We start from the raw sequence: 18,574 nt of genomic DNA, 5'->3' as shown, positions 1-18,574 counted from the left end.
TGCAAAAAGGTCAACTTATTACAAAAAGGATCAATTGAAGAATTATTGTAATTTTTTTTTCAAATTAAAAAAATATCAATTTAATGTTTAAGGGTACAATTGAGACGAGAAAATGCAAAATATGGTAAAATTTATCAGTTTTCAACGTCAAGATAGGATTTAAAAGGAATTAAAAAGTCGAGTGTTTTTAAAACATTAAACATATAAAATTATTCCAATATAATTTAAGTTTAATTTCATCTTTTGTTAACAAATTTGGTTATAAAGCAAAAGCCAAATAAGCAAAAAAGATTAAACCTTTTATGGAAGTTTCACAAAAGTTAAAACCTTTAAATTTTAGCCAATTTGTCCTGAAACCCATGATATTATTTCAATATTTTCCAATTATATAATTTTATTCATGTGGCGCCTAAGTGGCGCTGATGTGGCAATGCCACACATCAGCGCCATATAAGTAAAATTGTGTAGTTGAACAATATTGAGAAGAAATTATATATTTCAAAATAAATTAGATAAAATTGAAATATTTAGACTCTTATAAATTTTTTATAAAAGATTTGGTATTTTTTAATTATTTAGCTTAAAACAAACAGACTGTAATGTAGTACAGTAGATTTCATCTTATTCTATAATTTTTGTTCCTGTAATGTATGGTACTTATCATTTTTAGTCAATCTCTTTACTATTTCTAGTCCAATTCTCTACTATTTCTAGTCAAATATTGTTAATAATATGTTGATCATCACGGAATCTAATGATGGACCTAGATATTTTTATAAGATGAATAATATTATATAAAAAGTTAATAAAGTGGACAAAATTAATAAATTATAAAATATAAGATGAACAAATTATAAATTATAAAATTATAAAATTATAAAATTATATTATTTAATTATATTTATTTTTCAAATGATTTAAATTATAAGATAAACAATTGCATATCAGTCTCTTTCTAGTACCTAATGATTAATCAAATGGTAAGATTATTTTGTCCTTTTTTAAATGGCAGGAGAATACAATTTGATAGAATAAAAAATTTATTCCAGCATATATATCTCATTATCTTTGTTTTAATTTCTTTTCGATAGTATATAGTTTAGATAAATACATAAAAACATCACAAAATACAAAAATATTGAATCCAAATTGAATGAAACATAAATTTCATTTTCTTTTGTACATACATGGTGAACTTTAATTTTTTTTGGTTTAGTTCAATTTTATATTTAAAAACCCAGAAAAGTACTAATATAAATAAAATTAAAAAACAAAAATTAGATTGGAACGACTTGTTTGGTTCAAAGATTAACTTTGTAAACTTTGTTTGTTCCAATGTTTGTAAATTTTTAACTTTAAAACATTAATTTACCCAATAAAATACCAGATATTTTCGTATTTTGTCAGTAATAATCAGATCTTTCAAAATCGGCCGGTTTAACCCATTCTGGGATACTTGAAATTTTTTTTAGTCATTCGTGAATCAAACCGAACAACTTGTCATTCGTGAATGGGATAAATTAGCCAATTTTAATTAATTTAACTAAAAAAGATTTCAAATATCACATATCATTCAAAACCGGTTAGTTTAATAAATTTACGAATAACAAATTTTTCCTTTTTGATTCAAGAATAATTTGAAAAGATTTCAAATATTCCAAAATGTGTTAAACTAATCGATTTTAAAAGGTTTGATTATAACTGATAAAATCCGCAAACGTTTGATATTTTATTGGAATTCGCACTTTAATTTTTAAAAGATTAATTTTAGTAAGATATGGTAATGCAATTTTAGTGAATGGGAGGGTGTAACAGTTATAAGTAAGACTCCTATGTTGACCTAAAATTTTAAAGTAGGATTCAATGCACATGTAAAAGATGATTGCGATGTATTTTTAGGTCAATGAAATAGTAGTTGGCTTATTGTAAGTGGGATTCCGAAATCCTTTTGTGACCATATTTAATGTAGGTACAACTTGGGAAATGCTTGTCTAAACTACAATTCAGCTGATTAGGATATATAGATGATGAGAAATAATTTTTTTTCTTTTTATGTTTAAAATTTGGCTTAATTACTTAAAAACCACTTATCTTAAACTTTTTTTTTGTTTATACTCTAACCTAGGAAAATTCATTTATACCCTGACGTATGTATTTATGTTTCACCTTTACCCCGAGACACTAAATTAATCTCTTTTCATTTAAAAAAAAAATTAAAATAGTTCTTCATTTTTAACCTAAACTAATTAGAGTTTAATTAAAAATGAATTTTTCTCTAAATGAAGGACTATTTTAAATTTTTTTCTAAATAAAAAGAGATTAATTTAGTGCTTCGGGGTAGAGGTGAAATATAAACACATACGTCAGGGTATAAATGAATTTTTTCCTAGGTTAGGATATAAACGAAACAAAAATTCAAAGTGGGTGGTTTTTAAGTAATTAAACCTTAAAATTTTATATAGTAATTTTTATTTATCTTATTTTTGAAGTTTATTTTATTTTATTTTAGGCTTAATCACTTAAAACCCCTTCACCTTTTATTTCTTTTACAGTTATACTCTGACGTAGGAAATTTTTCAATTGTATCCTAATTTAGGTTTTTATATTTTAATTGTATCTCAGAGTATTAAATTGACCTCTTTTCACTTAGAAAAAAGTTTAAAATAATTTTTAATTTTTTTATATTATTAATAATATTAGGGTCTTATTGAAATATAGGCTAAAAATGAAGAATTATTTTAAACTTTTTTTAATGAAAAGAGGTCAATTTAATATTTTGGGGTACAATTGAAACATAAAATTGCAAATTAGGGTAAAATTGAAAAAATTCCTACGTCGGGGTATAATGCAAAAGGGACTAAAGGTGAGGAATTTTTGAGTGATTAATCCTTTATTTTTTTATTTTACCATAATATGTACTGAACTGATTTCAATTATAAAATGGCACCTTTAAACCTTTCATATTCAGACTAATTTTCACTCAAACTGGATAAATTCTTTATGAAAAGTAAAACTTTGACACAAAATTTTAAACGACTGCATACATGAGCTTTACATAAAACTTATTTTTTTACTCATTATCTTTCTAAAATTGATACTAATAATTTTAAATAAAATATACCAGTTTTGAACTGTTTGGTTTTGGTTTATAATTCTAGTTTTTGGTGGATTTAAAAAATTATAATAAATTTAAAATATATAGAGTAAAATAAAAAAATTCAATTTTAATTTGAAAAAATAAATTACGACTTAAACTTAATTTAAATATCAAAAAATTAATTTAACATCTTGAGATTTAGAAAAATTTTAAAACATACATATCCATTTAATTCATTTTTTAAGGCTCAGAATCAGACCGGCAATTTCTTTCACCAAATATCAAACCGCCTCTAATTTTGTTGCCAACACTGTTTCATTTATAATGGCTAGGAAATATATGAAATGTCAAACGACTTTGAATTAATTAAAAAAAATCAAATATTTTTTATATCAAAAAATTTATTGTGAGTTAATTTCTATTAAGCTAAAGAACATGAATAAATTTTTCTGATTTGGTTTAGCACTCATAAAAGAAGGAGAAGTTGGAATTGGATGTGAAGTTGTACCATATCTAACCAAAAACAATAAAATTAAAAGAACATGTGACAACCTAGTATGGCAAGTTGTATCGAATTATAATACATTCTCTTTTTTTATCTTTTTGGAGGAAAATACATCCTTTAATTATTAGGTACAGTAAACCCTCTGATAATTAATACTCTATAAATTAATAATTCTAATAATTAATAAAATTTCAGAGAACCAATTTAAATATTACGTCTTATAAAATATTCAATAAATTAATAATTCTAATAATTAATAAATTTTTAATCCACCATGTATATTAATTATCAGAGACAAATTATTCATATTCGGTTAAAACTGTATGAATAAAGCAGTCTACCAATCACGCGAATAAACACCACAATAAAAACGACTGACATTGCACTGTGATTAATTGTTTTAATTGCACCTTTAATAAAATTTCAAAATATGAAGACAATAGTCTGTTTTATAAGTTTTAGACAGAGTTTGTAGAAGATTCAAAAACACTTATATCATCTATAAAAATTGTGGCTTTGATTGGGAACATTTTTATTAACTAAATGTTTCAAAGTTAAAAATATAATAGTAATTGTCTGAACCTAACCAGCTAGTTGACGGACAGGGGTAGAGGCAGAAATTAATTTAAGGGGGAATTTTATATGAAAGTCTATATATAATAGCTATAGCCATATTTTGAAAATAAATAAATTAAGTAGACGTTTTATTTACCATAAAAAAAAATGTTTTGAAGGAAAAAACAAAGTTGAGAGTGGCCAATTACATAATAATCAAAGCATAATTGTTATATTTTTGTTGTAAAAAAGAAAGTTCAAGGGCTTTTTCAAGCCAAAAATTATTTTGGGAGGGGCTAGGGTACCCCTTTGATACAACCTGACTCCGCCCCTGTTGAGCGATAGTACGACACGCAGACGGTGATGGTTCATTAAGAATTTATGTTTTCATCCATTCACAAAATTAAATATAAACTCAATTTTTTGAGTTATTTCCACTTTTATACACAAACAATAGTCCAACTATACACGCACAAAGGACACTTTTCATTTGGACTTTGAATTCAATAAAAGCCAAGATATTTCAATGCTTATTTTTTTATCCACATTCATCCGCCCATACTCATAAACTATATAGGATAAAGAAAATTATACCATTTATTAAAAAAAAATTATAGAAAAACTTAGTTGACTTTTTTATTTATAAAAATATTTAATTGACCTAAAAATATCAAAAAAATAAAAAATAATTATAAAAATATAGTGTATATTGTTGGTATAACGTAAATATACTAATAAACTAAAATTATACCAATATTACATCAAGAGTATACACATTAGAACATACTGAAATTTTATTAATATTAAATAAAAATTCTACCAACATTACACCACATCGTATACTAAAAATTAAACTAATAATATACTAAAATTATATCAACAGTGTACAAGTTTTCTGGTTCACTACCAACTATGATGAAAATATATATAAAAAGAGTGCACATGTTATCAACTAGAAATATATAAAACAATTATTATCGATATACCGAAAGTATACTGAAATTATACCAATATTAAACCAAATATTGTTTTCAAATTCTCTAGTTAATATGTTTTAATATACCGACATTATACCAACATTATATACACTGTATTTTTGTAAATAATTTTCATTTTTTGATATTTTTGTAAATTATTTTAACTCAACTCGGTATTTTATAAACAAAAAAAATCAACGATTATTTTTGTTAATATTTTTAAAATTTTAGATATTTTTGTTGAAATCCTTATAAAATATGGGTGATAGCATATAGTTTTGATTTAAATGGGTCTAAATGGATCAACCCTCTTGTAATTCATTCATATGTGAGTTATAAGAGGGTTGCATATAAAATATCCATTTTACTCGATCAATTAATCTCACATAACACTATAAGAGAGCAAAATAGTCGACTTGTAGATTTAGTCGACCGAATGATTTTTGTTCGATTTGGTTTGGTAAAGAATATATTAATTAGGTTTAAAATGCGAATTATTTAAATTAATCGAGCTGATAAAAAATTTAATTGTTTTGAATTTTTAAAAAATATTCCCTTGCAATTTTATTGGTTTATTCGAATCAACGAATTACTAAACTATTTGGTTTTATGATAATAATAATAGCTCACTAAATATATGATTATAAATATCAAAGTCTTACACGAAAGTGGCAGAGGTCATCGACTAAAACACTATTTTATGTCTTAGATTATTGGGATTTGAAAATATGAGCATCCGCCATTTATAGTTTTTTTAGTTCAACTGTTACTTATAACTAACAACTGTTAGCTGTTATCTGTTAGCTGTGAACTGCTAGTTGCTAGCTGATTGATTATACTTTTTTGGTGAATTGTTATTGTTTATATATAAAATAACCTTAGAAGGTTTATTTTTATCTTATTTTATTATAAATAGATTATATTATATTATGTTAGGTTATATTATATTATATTATATTATGTTATATTTAATAAAAATAATTAAAGTTATTTTTTTATAAGAAATAATAATTAATTTAAATTTATTTTATATATTTTTTTTGATAAATTTATGATTTATTTAAAACGTTATTTAATTAAAACTATTATAATATAAATAAGACAATTTTATATGATTTATAAATAATCAGAGTCATTAAAAATAATTTAATTAATTCTACGTATTATAAAAATAATATATTTTAGTAGAGATATGTCACGACCCATGAGCCGCAACCGGCGCTAGGGAACGGGAGTGGTAGCTCCGGAACCCGTAGCAATCCTCAAATCACTATTAATTTTTTGTAATAATAAACAAATAATAAATAATGTTTAATCACGGAAGCAAACATATTTATATAACATATGACCAAATATTTACATTAACTTTTTAAACCTCGCGGGCTCTAGTTACCGTACCTCGTACGAACTGGCCTCGCGGTACTATATACATCAGTTAGTGTATCCAAACATGTCACCGGCATCTGGTGCCGTGAACAACATGTAAAACACGTAGCCTACAAAAACATATAAACGGGACAGCAAGTAATATGTACAATCAAAATGTACTGCTGTCTAGGCTACGACTCTGTCACACGGGACCACTACTGCAGCATTCACAGAAATCAGAAACTATACATACACAGCTGATTTATGGACTTCAAAAATTGGCCTCTAGCTAGGTCCACAAACTAAGCACCTGAAAGACATCAAAGGTGAGGGGTCAGTATTTGGGAAAATACTGAGTGAGTTGACATTTACTAACAGTATTAGTATAGAAATATAGCATCGCATCTCAAGAAAACAATAATATAAAATATATAAACATGTATTTGATCCGTGCGAAACTAGTATCCTAGCATGCGACACATTTCTCGAATAATCATATATTGTTCAACCCAATCGTAAATCTCAAGCTGTGAGTCCAACTCACTAAATACGGGAACTTCAAACTACACCGTAGCCGAGTTCACCCTCGTATCGAATTCATATCATACCATACATATCCAAACATTTCTCAAATGCAATACACTAGACTGATTCAATACTGGTGATCACACAGCCTATTGACACCCAATATGTAGCTAGTTTCTTCGGATCGCATACCAGTTCTCGTATATAAAAATTAATAAAACATATAACAATTCAATCAATTATATATAATGCGATGCGTGTAAACAGTATATATATATATCTATATAAAATAACTTTAATATATAATACGTGAAAGTAAAGTGCAACTCACAGTGACCGCTATCCACTCTATAATGAAGTCGATATGATGATATACTCGTACTAATCCACTTCTGCTGACCCCACTGCTTGCTGACACGTCTGATACATATATCGGTCAAATACACGTTTAGTACATAAACGTGAATCTTATAAACCTAAAACCCTAGGTTATAGATTAAGTTATCATTATTTTATTTCATATTCGATTCCCAATTTTGATAACTTCTTAATTGAGTATTTATTTAATTGATATGCTTATATCGATTCATTATCATCATAATGTTCATTTCTATATTGCCTCACTTATATCCGTTGTGATAACGTTCATTTGCGTATTTACCAAATCTAGAAGTCAATGTCAAGATGGAGCACGGCGTGTCAGACCTCAGCACATCGTGCCGAGTGTTTTTAGGGAGGGGCACGTCGTGCCCCTCTTCCTCGCGTCGCGCATTCCCTGAAAAGGGAGAGGCGCGTCGCGCCAGGGCCATTTCTGGCCCGTCACGTCGCGCCAGGCCTCAGCGCGTCGCGCCAGGCCAGAAATGGCCTGGTCACGTCGCGCTGGCTGCCAGCGCGTTGCGCCCCCTGCTGGACGCGATTTAAGCAGGGCGAAACCAATTTTTGGCTCCGATATTCTCCCGACTCCATTCCGACATGTTGGCTACATCAAAACCAACTCATAGCTAGTCGAAAACATAAAAAATGACATGATTTTTATCACTTTCGGTTGATCCGTAGCGTCACAACTCGGAACAGCCCTTAGTCATCAATTTTCGTGATTAAAATACCAAACTCACCTTGTTTTGAAGTTTGAGGAAGGTAGAGAATTGAATTCCGAAGAGATTGACGCGAAAATCGTCCGAAACGGACGTTGAACGGCGAAACGGTGGCTTGACGAAGATGAGCGGTGAAATGGATTTCAATTTCTCGATCCTTCTCTATTCTTCTTCCGATTCTCTTATTCATAAGCAATTCTTTATATATTATGGCTAAAAGGTCTCTTTGATCCTTGTTTTATTCTTTTGTTATTAACTATCGTTTAAACTTTTCTTTCGTTCAATTTAGTCCATAACTAAACCACTTAACTCTTTAATCATAACTTATACGTATTATTTATATCCGATAAACAATACGAATCCCAATATTAATATTTTCCCGTCAAAACTTATAAATATCCATTTTTGAGACGTAGTGGCTAAATTACCACTTTAGTCCCTGAACTTTATTTTGGGACTTTTCTTGACATTTTTCCTCTTAATTCCATTTCTAACTGATGGAGTCTGCCTTCTGAACCGGTGAGTGAACCTGCAAAACAGGGTAGAAGCTAACCGGACGGTGGTTGTCCGATTAACTCTCCGATGCTAAAGTCAGTTTAGAGCTTTGAGCAGCGTTTTTAGTATATGAATGTAATTGTGATTCTAGGCATACCTCGTGCTCCTTTTATAGTAGACGAATATACCTAGTAGAGTTGTATTAGGTAGGTGAATCCTACTTTGTAGGGATTCGGCCGTATCTTAAGGATTCTCCTGATTTGTCGAGATCTACCTTAATCTGATAAGAGTCCTATTTAGGAACGTCTTCCTAAATAGTCTTATCTTCCTAAAGTAGAGCTTATCCTTCCATATGTAGTGTTTGTGTCCAAATAGGACAAGGTTTCCATATTTAGTTGTTTATCCGAATCCCGGACCTGACGCGCTCTTGGCGGATCATGTGGGATTCGGTCTTTATTAGTGTATTACCGAATCTTAGAGATTCGGTATCTCCTTCATATCTTTCCGTCTTCAGGGGGAGTCCGGTGTCGCCCGAGAGTGGATCTCCTGCAACTCGGCTCCATTATACTTACAGTAGGATTCGGTATCCATCATTAGCCCCCCCGCAAGTGAGCTGAAGTAGTTTGGCATTTATGCCTTAGTGGATTTTAGCTCTTTTGGAGCTGAGTTCTTTTATGCGGGCGAGTCGCTTTGCATTCCGGGCGAGTCGTTTCATATGTTTGTGGGTGACGTTTCTTCTTTAGTAAGATTCTGTGTTGCCACGTGTCGGCATTTAATGATTTAAACGGTTAATGATTCAAAAGCGTTTTGTATTTAATCTCTTCGCATTTCTTCTTTTCCCTCTTACTTTGCTTTTCGAATTTACTCTCATTTCTTGTAGCTATTTCCTTTTCGTTCTTCGTTTGATTGTTTGATTCTTCGTGACTTGTTTTCTCCAGATTTTTCAGGTATGTTTTCTTTCGTCGTTTGGATGTTAATATGGCTTTCTTCTTTGTATATTCTCCATGCTTTATATTCTGGAAATTTCTTCTGTACTCGTTGTTCTTTGATGTGTTCTTCAACGTGTTCTTCAATATATTTTTTGTTTGATCCTTATTTTGTGTTTATGTTTGTGATTCCCTGTTCTAGGATGCCTCTTAGTCGAGTGGAAGATGCTTGCGCTGCTATGGCTTTTACCCGATCGAAGCTTCGTAGGGATGAAGTCTTAGATATCTATTTTAAGTATAGTTTTCCTTTTGATTATAGGGTAATATTACCCGGTGCCGATATGGCTGCGTCTGACTCTCCCGGATCTTCTTGTAGGGCGGTTCTTTTTGAAGAGCAATTTGCTGCTGGTCTTAGGTTTCCTTTGGATCCCTTTTTAGTAGAAGTGTGTAGGGATTTAAAGGTTGCTCTAGGGCAACTTTACCCTGGTACGATTAGAGTAGTGCTCGCCTTTTCGGAGGCATGTAGGCTCCGGGGCTGTGCCCCTTCTCTCAAAGTGTTATATCATTTTGTAGACTTTAGGAAGTGTGATGGCTGCTTCGTTTTCGCCCTTGGTAGAGAAGGGCGATCTCGTATTTATCTTCCTTGCCTAACCAGTCGCTGGCGAAGGCGCTTCTTTATTGTCTATCATAAATTTGCTTTTCTTCATTTTTCGGATGGTTTTTCTTCTCATCCAGTTCGGAGCTATTCTTCTCCTTTAAGTTTATCCGAGTCAAAGCTTGCTTTTGACATATCTTCCTGTAGTATTGTGTCGCGTCCCCTTTTAGATGTCTTGGTTAATAGTCATCTTCGGAGTCGATGGTTTCCTTTGGAGGATCCTCCTCGAGGCTTGGCGGATCTTTGCTACTCTTTTGTTCAAGGTATATTAATTTGCTTAAGTTCTTTTTAATGTTTCTTTTGTAGGATGTCTTCTTCTTCTGACGATTTCCTTTCCGGATTTCAAGTAGATTTGGACGTTCCGATGGGTGGTCCTGACGTTCCTATCGCCGACGTTATTCCTGGCGACATTGTCGTGGATGGGGCTCCTGTTGATATCCCCCTAGCTCCCGCCGAGGTAGCGTTGCCTGAGGTTATTGTTATAAATGATGATGATGGTGATGACTCGGCTGTTCCAGTCGGCGACGAGGCGGTTCCGTCACTACTCCCCCCTCTAGCATCATCTATCGTTTCGGGGGGAGTTGGGGGTGTGGCCTCAGAGGGGCCTGTTGTTGCTGATTCGGGGGAGATTTCTCTAGGTCGAGACCCGGATTCTCCGTCTAGAAAAAGACGTCGAGTTGTCGATGATTCTCCTACGAGGGAGAGTTTTCCTGGAAGCTCTTCTTCTGCTCCAGACTTGGTTCAATGGGTCGAAGGTCAGGATCCTGCCAGTTTGCTGAATCCGAGAGTGCTAGCGGAATATATCCGGACTTTGGCGATTCCTGATGATGTCACGTGGTTCTGTGGTAGGCCGGGTCAGGAGCTTTCCGATCTGGCTTGTTTTCATGGTTTCTCTGTAAGTGCTTTCTTTCTTGAGTATAATATGTTTTTTGTATTCAGTTGCTTTTTTATTTGTTTATTTCTGGTGTGTAGGCCCTTCAATCTGTTCTGGTATTGAACGACCGCCGACAGCGTGCCGAGGAGGAGGTCGAGCGTCTGTCTGCTCTTTTGGCGACTTCCGAGTCTGAAAGGGCGAAATTGAAGGCCTCTTTGGAAGAGCATGATTCCCTTCTGGCGCAGCTCAAGGCGCAGGATGCGATTAATGATCGCCAAGTGAAAGTGATTGAGAAAAAGACCGATGACTTGACTCAAGAGATCGAGGAGCTCATTCGGATCAATTCCCTTGTTGGTGGGGAGAGGGATAGTCTTAGAACGGAGGTTGAAGGTCTTCACATCCGTCTGCTAGATACGAAGGCTTTTTACTCTGCTCTGATAAGCGAGTATCGTCTTGCGATTGGGAAGAAGCTTCTGGAGCAGAATCCCAATATTGATCTTTCTGGGGTTAACGGGTTGGATCCCCAGGCCATCGCCCGTGATCTCCTCGTCAAGATTTCTAAAGACCGTGTTTAGTAGTTTTCTTTTGATTGTATTTGCTGATGTATTAATTTTGCTTTTTGTAATTCGCAATTTATGAATATATTTTCTTCGTTTTTCTTCGAAATGTGCTTTTGCCTTATCTTTATGTACTTGTCTTGCCTCGAGGGTTACTCTAAACCCTGTTCTTGGCGTTGCTTTTTGTAGAGTTAATCTAAACTCTTTTTATTTTTGTTTTTGTTTCGAGTTAATCTAAACTCTTTTTTGGCGATTCGCCTTTTCTGAGTTAATCTAAACTCATTTTTAGCCTTTCGTGGCGATCTGCCTGGTTCGGCTATTTTGCTTTGAGTTAATTTAAACTCGTTTTCTTGGTTTTTAGCCTTTCGTGGCGATTTGCCTGGTTCGGCGATTTTGCTTTGAGTTAATTTAAACTCATTTTCTTGGCTTTTAGCTTTTCTTGAGTTTGATCTTTAATTTATTTTTTCTTCTTTCGTCTTTGATTTAATCATTCGTGGCTGTTCTTGATTTTTATTTCTTTATTGGTTCGTCTGGCTAATCAGATGGTAGCGAAATTGAATTTTTATTGATAAAAAGATGGCATACAAAGCATTAAAGATAGATTTGACGCCATCTGGTAAGACGGAGAGTCGTTACCGATGATGGGTCGTTTTTCATTCCTATTCTTCCTTCTTTTCGGTCTTGTTTTCTTGGAGATCCACCACTGATTCATCATAGCACTTCTTGGCTATTCCTTGGTCTCCTCTCAGCGTCACTACTCCCTTTTCAGTCGGTACCTTCATTGCCAGTGCTCTGATGCTGGTTACCGCTGCCGAGTCATGGAGGAAAGGTCTTCCTAGGATGGCATTATATGTCAATTCCATGTCCACTATGTTAAATAGTGACATGATTTTCTTGTTTATTCCTCTTTCTGGGCCGATTATTACTTCCAAGGTGACTGCTCCCAGCGGGGTGATGGAGGGTCCACCGAGTCCTGATAGCGGAATTGGGACTCGGCGTAACCTTGACGCTGTTCCTCCCAACATTTTGTATGCTGCATTCGTCATGAGGTTTACTGCACTTCCTTCGTCGATAAGGATCCGCTCCATGTTCCAATTTTCAATGATAGTAGTCACTACCAAAGCATCGTTGTGAGGTGCTTTGACGTGTTCATAGTCTTCTACATCGAAGATCACTGGCGGCATGTGAGTTTCTCGTATGTTCATTACTTCCTTCCTTTGCTTCCTCCTGATCGTGGAGCTACTATGCCCTCCACCATTAATCATGTGTATGGTTCCCAGAATTTTGGATGGGCGTTCGTCTTCCTTTTCTTTTGGCTTGTCTTCTCTGTTTCTTTTTTCTCCCTTGTCATTGCTCTTCTCTTTTCGGGCCACAAATTTCCTCAGTTCGCCTGTGTCGATCATTCTTTCGATCTCGACCTTTAAGTCTCTGCAGCTATCCGTTTCGTGTCCGTAATCGTCGTGAAATTTGCAGTACTTTCTGGTGTCTCTTGCTTCTGCTTTCATTTTGGGTGGCCATACCACGTTTTTGATGTTTTCTTTGATCCACATGAGGACATTAGTTCGGCTGGTGTTTAATGGAGTGAAGTTATTCTCATCATCTCTGGGATCGTATCTCGATTCATATCTTGTCTGGGGGGCGAATCGTCTGCTTTCTTCGGGTCTTCCTCTTCTGTCATCAGGTTTGGACTTGGTTTTTTCTCTGGATCTCTCTTTTGATTCTTTTCCTTTTGCTTCCTTTCCGCGAATCGCCCTTCGCCCTTCGTCTAACTCGAAGTATTTCTGAGCTATGCCCATTAAGTTTGAGAAAGTTGTGGGTTTATTGACTAGCAGCTTGTCCACCAGCTTTCCGAATCGCGTCCCGTCTCGCAATGCTTCTGTCGCCATGTCGACGTTCAGGTTGTCTATCTTCATAGCTTGCTTGTTGAATCGTTCGATGTAGCTTCGCAGGGTTTCTCCTTCTTCTTGGATACAGGCTCTTAGGATACTGGTAGTGGTTTTAGCTGGGATGTTTGTGAGATATCTGTTGAGGAATTCTGTTGAAAGCGAAGCGAAGCTTTTGATCGAGCCTGGTTTTAATTTGTTATACCATCTCTGGGCTGTGCCCGTGAGCGTGGTAGGGAAAACCCTGCAGAGGATGGCGTCTGATACGCTGAGTAGCCCCATGGTCGCTGTGAACCTAGAGGTATGGTCTCGGGGGTCTCCTTCCCCATTGAAAATTGGCAAAGTCGGCAGCTTCATGCTGTACGGGATGGTTTCCTCCATGATCTCGGGCGAGAGGGGTGATCCTTTCAGCCTGAGGTCCTCTATATCCAATTCTTCAGATTTTAGTTTTTTGAGCGCTTTGGCGATCTTCTCTTCTAGATCTTCTTCCACCACATATGTGGCTTTGCTTTTTTGGGGTGTCTCTGACGATTCGCCCTCTCCTTCTTGGTGTTTTTTCTTATTTTGTTCTTTCCCTGCATCTCTTTCTTGTCGCTTACTCCTTGGTGGGGCATCTTCTTTTTCCTTCTCCCTTCGTTCGTCTCGTTTCGTATTCAGACCGCTTCGGGCGTCCTCCTGGTTGTGCTCATTTCTGGGTGCCTCTGGTGATTCCTCGTTAGATTTTTCTCTGTCAGGACTTTCCTCTTCGCTGGTTTCCTTTTCTCGTTGGTTTCTTGCTTCGTTCCTCTCTTCGTTTCCTCTGGTCCGAGGTTCCTTGCTTTTGTTGTTTTCTGCCCTTGTCTCCCGTCGGCCTGGGTTTGCATTTCTTGTTCTTTCTCTTCTTCTGGGAGCTGTAGGGCTGAAGTTTTCCCTTAGCATTCTCATAGTTTCTTCGTGCCTGTCGTTTGTTCTTTTGGCCTCATTAGCCAATCTGTCAAGATTTGCCTGCACAGATTCTAGTATCTTTTTCAGCATTTCGCTGTGTGGATCTTGTGTCGCTGCATTTGGTGCTTGTTCTTCAGTGCTTAGGTTGAAAGCAATTGGGATGCTTCCTCTTATTGGATTAGTTTGGTACTGGGGTGTTGAGAAAGAGAGCCCTCCGGTGTTGCTTTTTTCCCCGGAGTTGAGAAGCCCATCTTCCGTCACGTTGATTATCTCCGGAGTGCTTTTTGGGTCCATTGGTTGTTTGTCTTTCAGGTTTACTCTTTCAGAAGTCATCTTCTTCAATGAGATTTGTTTTTGAGTTCAGAAAAGCTCCTTCTTTTGAAGTTTAGTTAAGCTTTTCCCACAGACGGCGCCAATTGATGGAGTCTGCCTTCTGAACCGGTGAGTGAACCTGCAAAACAGGGTAGAAGCTAACCGGACGGTGGTTGTCCGATTAACTCTCCGATGCTAAAGTCAGTTTAGAGCTTTGAGCAGCGTTTTTAGTATATGAATGTAATTGTGATTCTAGGCATACCTCGTGCTCCTTTTATAGTAGACGAATATACCTAGTAGAGTTGTATTAGGTAGGTGAATCCTACTTTGTAGGGATTCGGCCGTATCTTAAGGATTCTCCTGATTTGTCGAGATCTACCTTAATCTGATAAGAGTCCTATTTAGGAACGTCTTCCTAAATAGTCTTATCTTCCTAAAGTAGAGCTTATCCTTCCATATGTAGTGTTTGTGTCCAAATAGGACAAGGTTTCCATATTTAGTTGTTTATCCGAATCCCGGACCTGACGCGCTCTTGGCGGATCATGTGGGATTCGGTCTTTATTAGTGTATTACCGAATCTTAGAGATTCGGTATCTCCTTCATATCTTTCCGTCTTCAGGGGGAGTCCGGTGTCGCCTGAGAGTGGATCTCCTGCAACTCGGCTCCATTATACTTACAGTAGGATTCGGTATCCATCACTAACTTTAGAATTGACTTATAATATTAAATTCCTCGCATATAATCCTTTCTAAAACCGACCTACTAAAACTTATTTATCAGAAAAATTTCCGATTTTGCCACTCTGGCAAATCCAGACTGTACACGTGGTCCAACAAGCTAATTAATTATTTTGGGATATTACAAGATAATTTTATTTAAATAATAAAAAATATTAAAAGAATTATCACTTGTTGGAGGTTAAAAAAACTTCAAAACTATTTACAAACTCCACCAAACGCTTAAATGGAGTTTTTTAAAAATTAAAAATTAAAATTTTTACCGAAAAACTGAATCAAATGTCCTCTTAATTTTGTCAAATTAAACTCTTTTCTACTTTAGAGCAATATTTAGAAAATATGATTTAGTAGGGTTGTACATGATAGTCAATATACATTTTTATTTATCATGAATATTTTTATGATAAATGTAGCCATTAAAAATTTCTGATCATTTTTTTTATAAAGGCTATCGTATCAATCAAGATTGGCAAAAAAATAAAAATCAATAAACTTAGGAATTTTTTTTATAAAATCTGACTAAACACATCATTTCTTAAAAAATATGCACTTGCCAAATTATTTACATCTAATACCGACTCTAGTTTACACTCTCAACCTCTTTTTTCAATTTTTTTATAAAAAAATGTGAAATACTCTAACAAACACCAAATTGAACCATCATCAGACTTTATATTCACCATTGAACACCATTTGTATGAAACCCTAGATCATTCCTTCTCTTACGCTCGATCCTCCAATTGTTTTCTATCTCCAACTATTTTCGATCGGTTTCTTTCTCCGTCGTGATGCCGATTGTTGTCGAGCTGAGACTACTTTGTTCAAGTCCATTTTTGTCCTTCAGTTGGTGCCAACATTTCTACTTCTAGAACTGTTCTTCAACTTGATAATAATTACGATGTTTCCATTGGCTTCTCCTCTACTACAGGTGGTAGAGTTAAGAGTAGTATTGTTAACCTAGATGGCTTCGAGAGTACATCGTGGTTTAGTGCTCTATGTCTAGTGTTTGCTTAAATACTTGTTCAATTATGTGTCTAAGAGCTAAATTTATAAACATTTAACATCTATATATGAATTTTTTGGAAGTTTATTTGGTACTTTTCAGATTTAGTTTTGGATATATATACCAATCAGGTATATTTTAAATGATATTCAAATTCCAAATGGGTATAGAAAACCGGCGATCTTAAAAGGTGTGAATGAACAATTGAAATTGTTTTATAAGTGGAAAAAATTTCAAAAAGAGATAGAGATTAGAAATATGGAGATAAGCGATTTAGAGTGGTTCAAATCACAAATCGATCCTACATACACTACTCAATCAAAGATTGAAATTTAAAATTTAAATCCACTAATCAAGATTCACACAAAGTTTTATAAGATAACTCCAAACTTAGTATTTTGTAGCTAAACACCAATTAGTATGAGTTTTTTTAAAGAGAAACTCTAACTTATAAAGATGATTTTTTAGGCACAAATACGGAGTTTATAAATTTACTCCAAACTACAACAACAATTGATTATTTAAATAATGAGATTTGAGATAGTGTTTTTGTTTTAAAGTTGTAATGTTTAATCTTGAAACAATGCAAATGACTATCTATTTGTACCCATTGCATAACACTAATTTTTTCCTTGCCAAGTTTTGAAGAAATAAACGGAAAATATTTTGAAAAGCTGAAAGTGTAGCGCCCTCCACAAGTTCGTCATGTACGTGACATGTCATTTTTTCTGAATTCTTCAACGATCTTTTGACATGTGACAGCCATTCATTGGAATATTCAAATATATATGTTGGACCTCTAGCGGTCACTAGTGTCATCCTCTCTACACCTTGTGTGTCGCGCCCGCAGCATGTATCACGCTCTCTATAAAAGTCTATCACGGGGGCAAAAATGCTACCGGATAACATAAAAACCGAAAACTCGATTTTTATCAGAAGGCTTTATAATGAGTTATGAGTGTTTTAATATGTCCCTACACACTAATAAAGATGATTTAAATACTCATAGTTGATTGCAATGTAAAAAGTACGAAAGAACAAAAGTCCAATAGATATGCATAATGGGAAATATTCTATTAAGATCGTGAGATCGATTTTTTCTTGAAATGTTAAAGTTGTCATTTACGATGCAAGAAAGTTAGCTTACTTATTGGTTTGAAGAATGTATCTTAGCTGGTTTTGAGAGGTATATAGTTTTTTAGGATATATCTTAGTTGTTTCTGAGATATATCTGAAATATTTTTATGTTGTATCTAATGTGTTTATAAGATGCACATGGGCTATTTTTGATAGGTATCTTAGTTGTTTCTTAAATGAATCTAAATTTTTTTCAAGATGCATCTAACATGTTTCTAAGATGATTCTGAGATATATATGAGCTATTTTTGAGATGTATTTGGAATATTTTCAAGATGTATCTAACATGTTTTCTAGGGTGTTCTGAGATGTATATGGACTAGTTTTTAGGTGTATCTTAACTATATTTGAGATATATTGAAATATTTTTCAAGATTTATTTGACATGTTTTTAAGATGTAATCGAATTATTTCCAAAATTTTCTTATGCAAAATCAAAAAATTGTACATGTTTATAGTTTTAATATAGACTTATATATATATATATATATGTATATATGTATATATGTATACATATATATGTATATATACATATATACATATATATATATATACATATATACATATATATTGTACATATATATATATATGTACATATTGAATATATCAACGATATATTGTAAATACATCATCAATACATCACAGGTATACCACTGATACATCACAAATACATGGTAGATACACCACCGATACATTATCTTGGGAGGTAACAGCCGGAGGCGGCAACCGATTGTAGGTGGTGGTAAAAGAACTCACAATTTGGATTTTGCAAATATTTCAAGAAGACAAATGTTTGAACAAAAACATATCATAATTCAGTCAAAATTTACAACGAAACTAAATAAAATAATCTATCCACAAGTTTAACCTTATTTAATAAAAATCTTAATTTCGTTTTACACGTATCAGAAGTTTAATCTAATTTTATAAAAATCCCACTTTCATTTAAA

This window comes from Mercurialis annua, linkage group LG8 (assembly GCF_937616625.2).
Source record: "Mercurialis annua linkage group LG8, ddMerAnnu1.2, whole genome shotgun sequence".
Lineage (NCBI taxonomy): Eukaryota > Viridiplantae > Streptophyta > Magnoliopsida > Malpighiales > Euphorbiaceae > Mercurialis > Mercurialis annua.
This window is presented reverse-complemented; position numbering follows the sequence as displayed.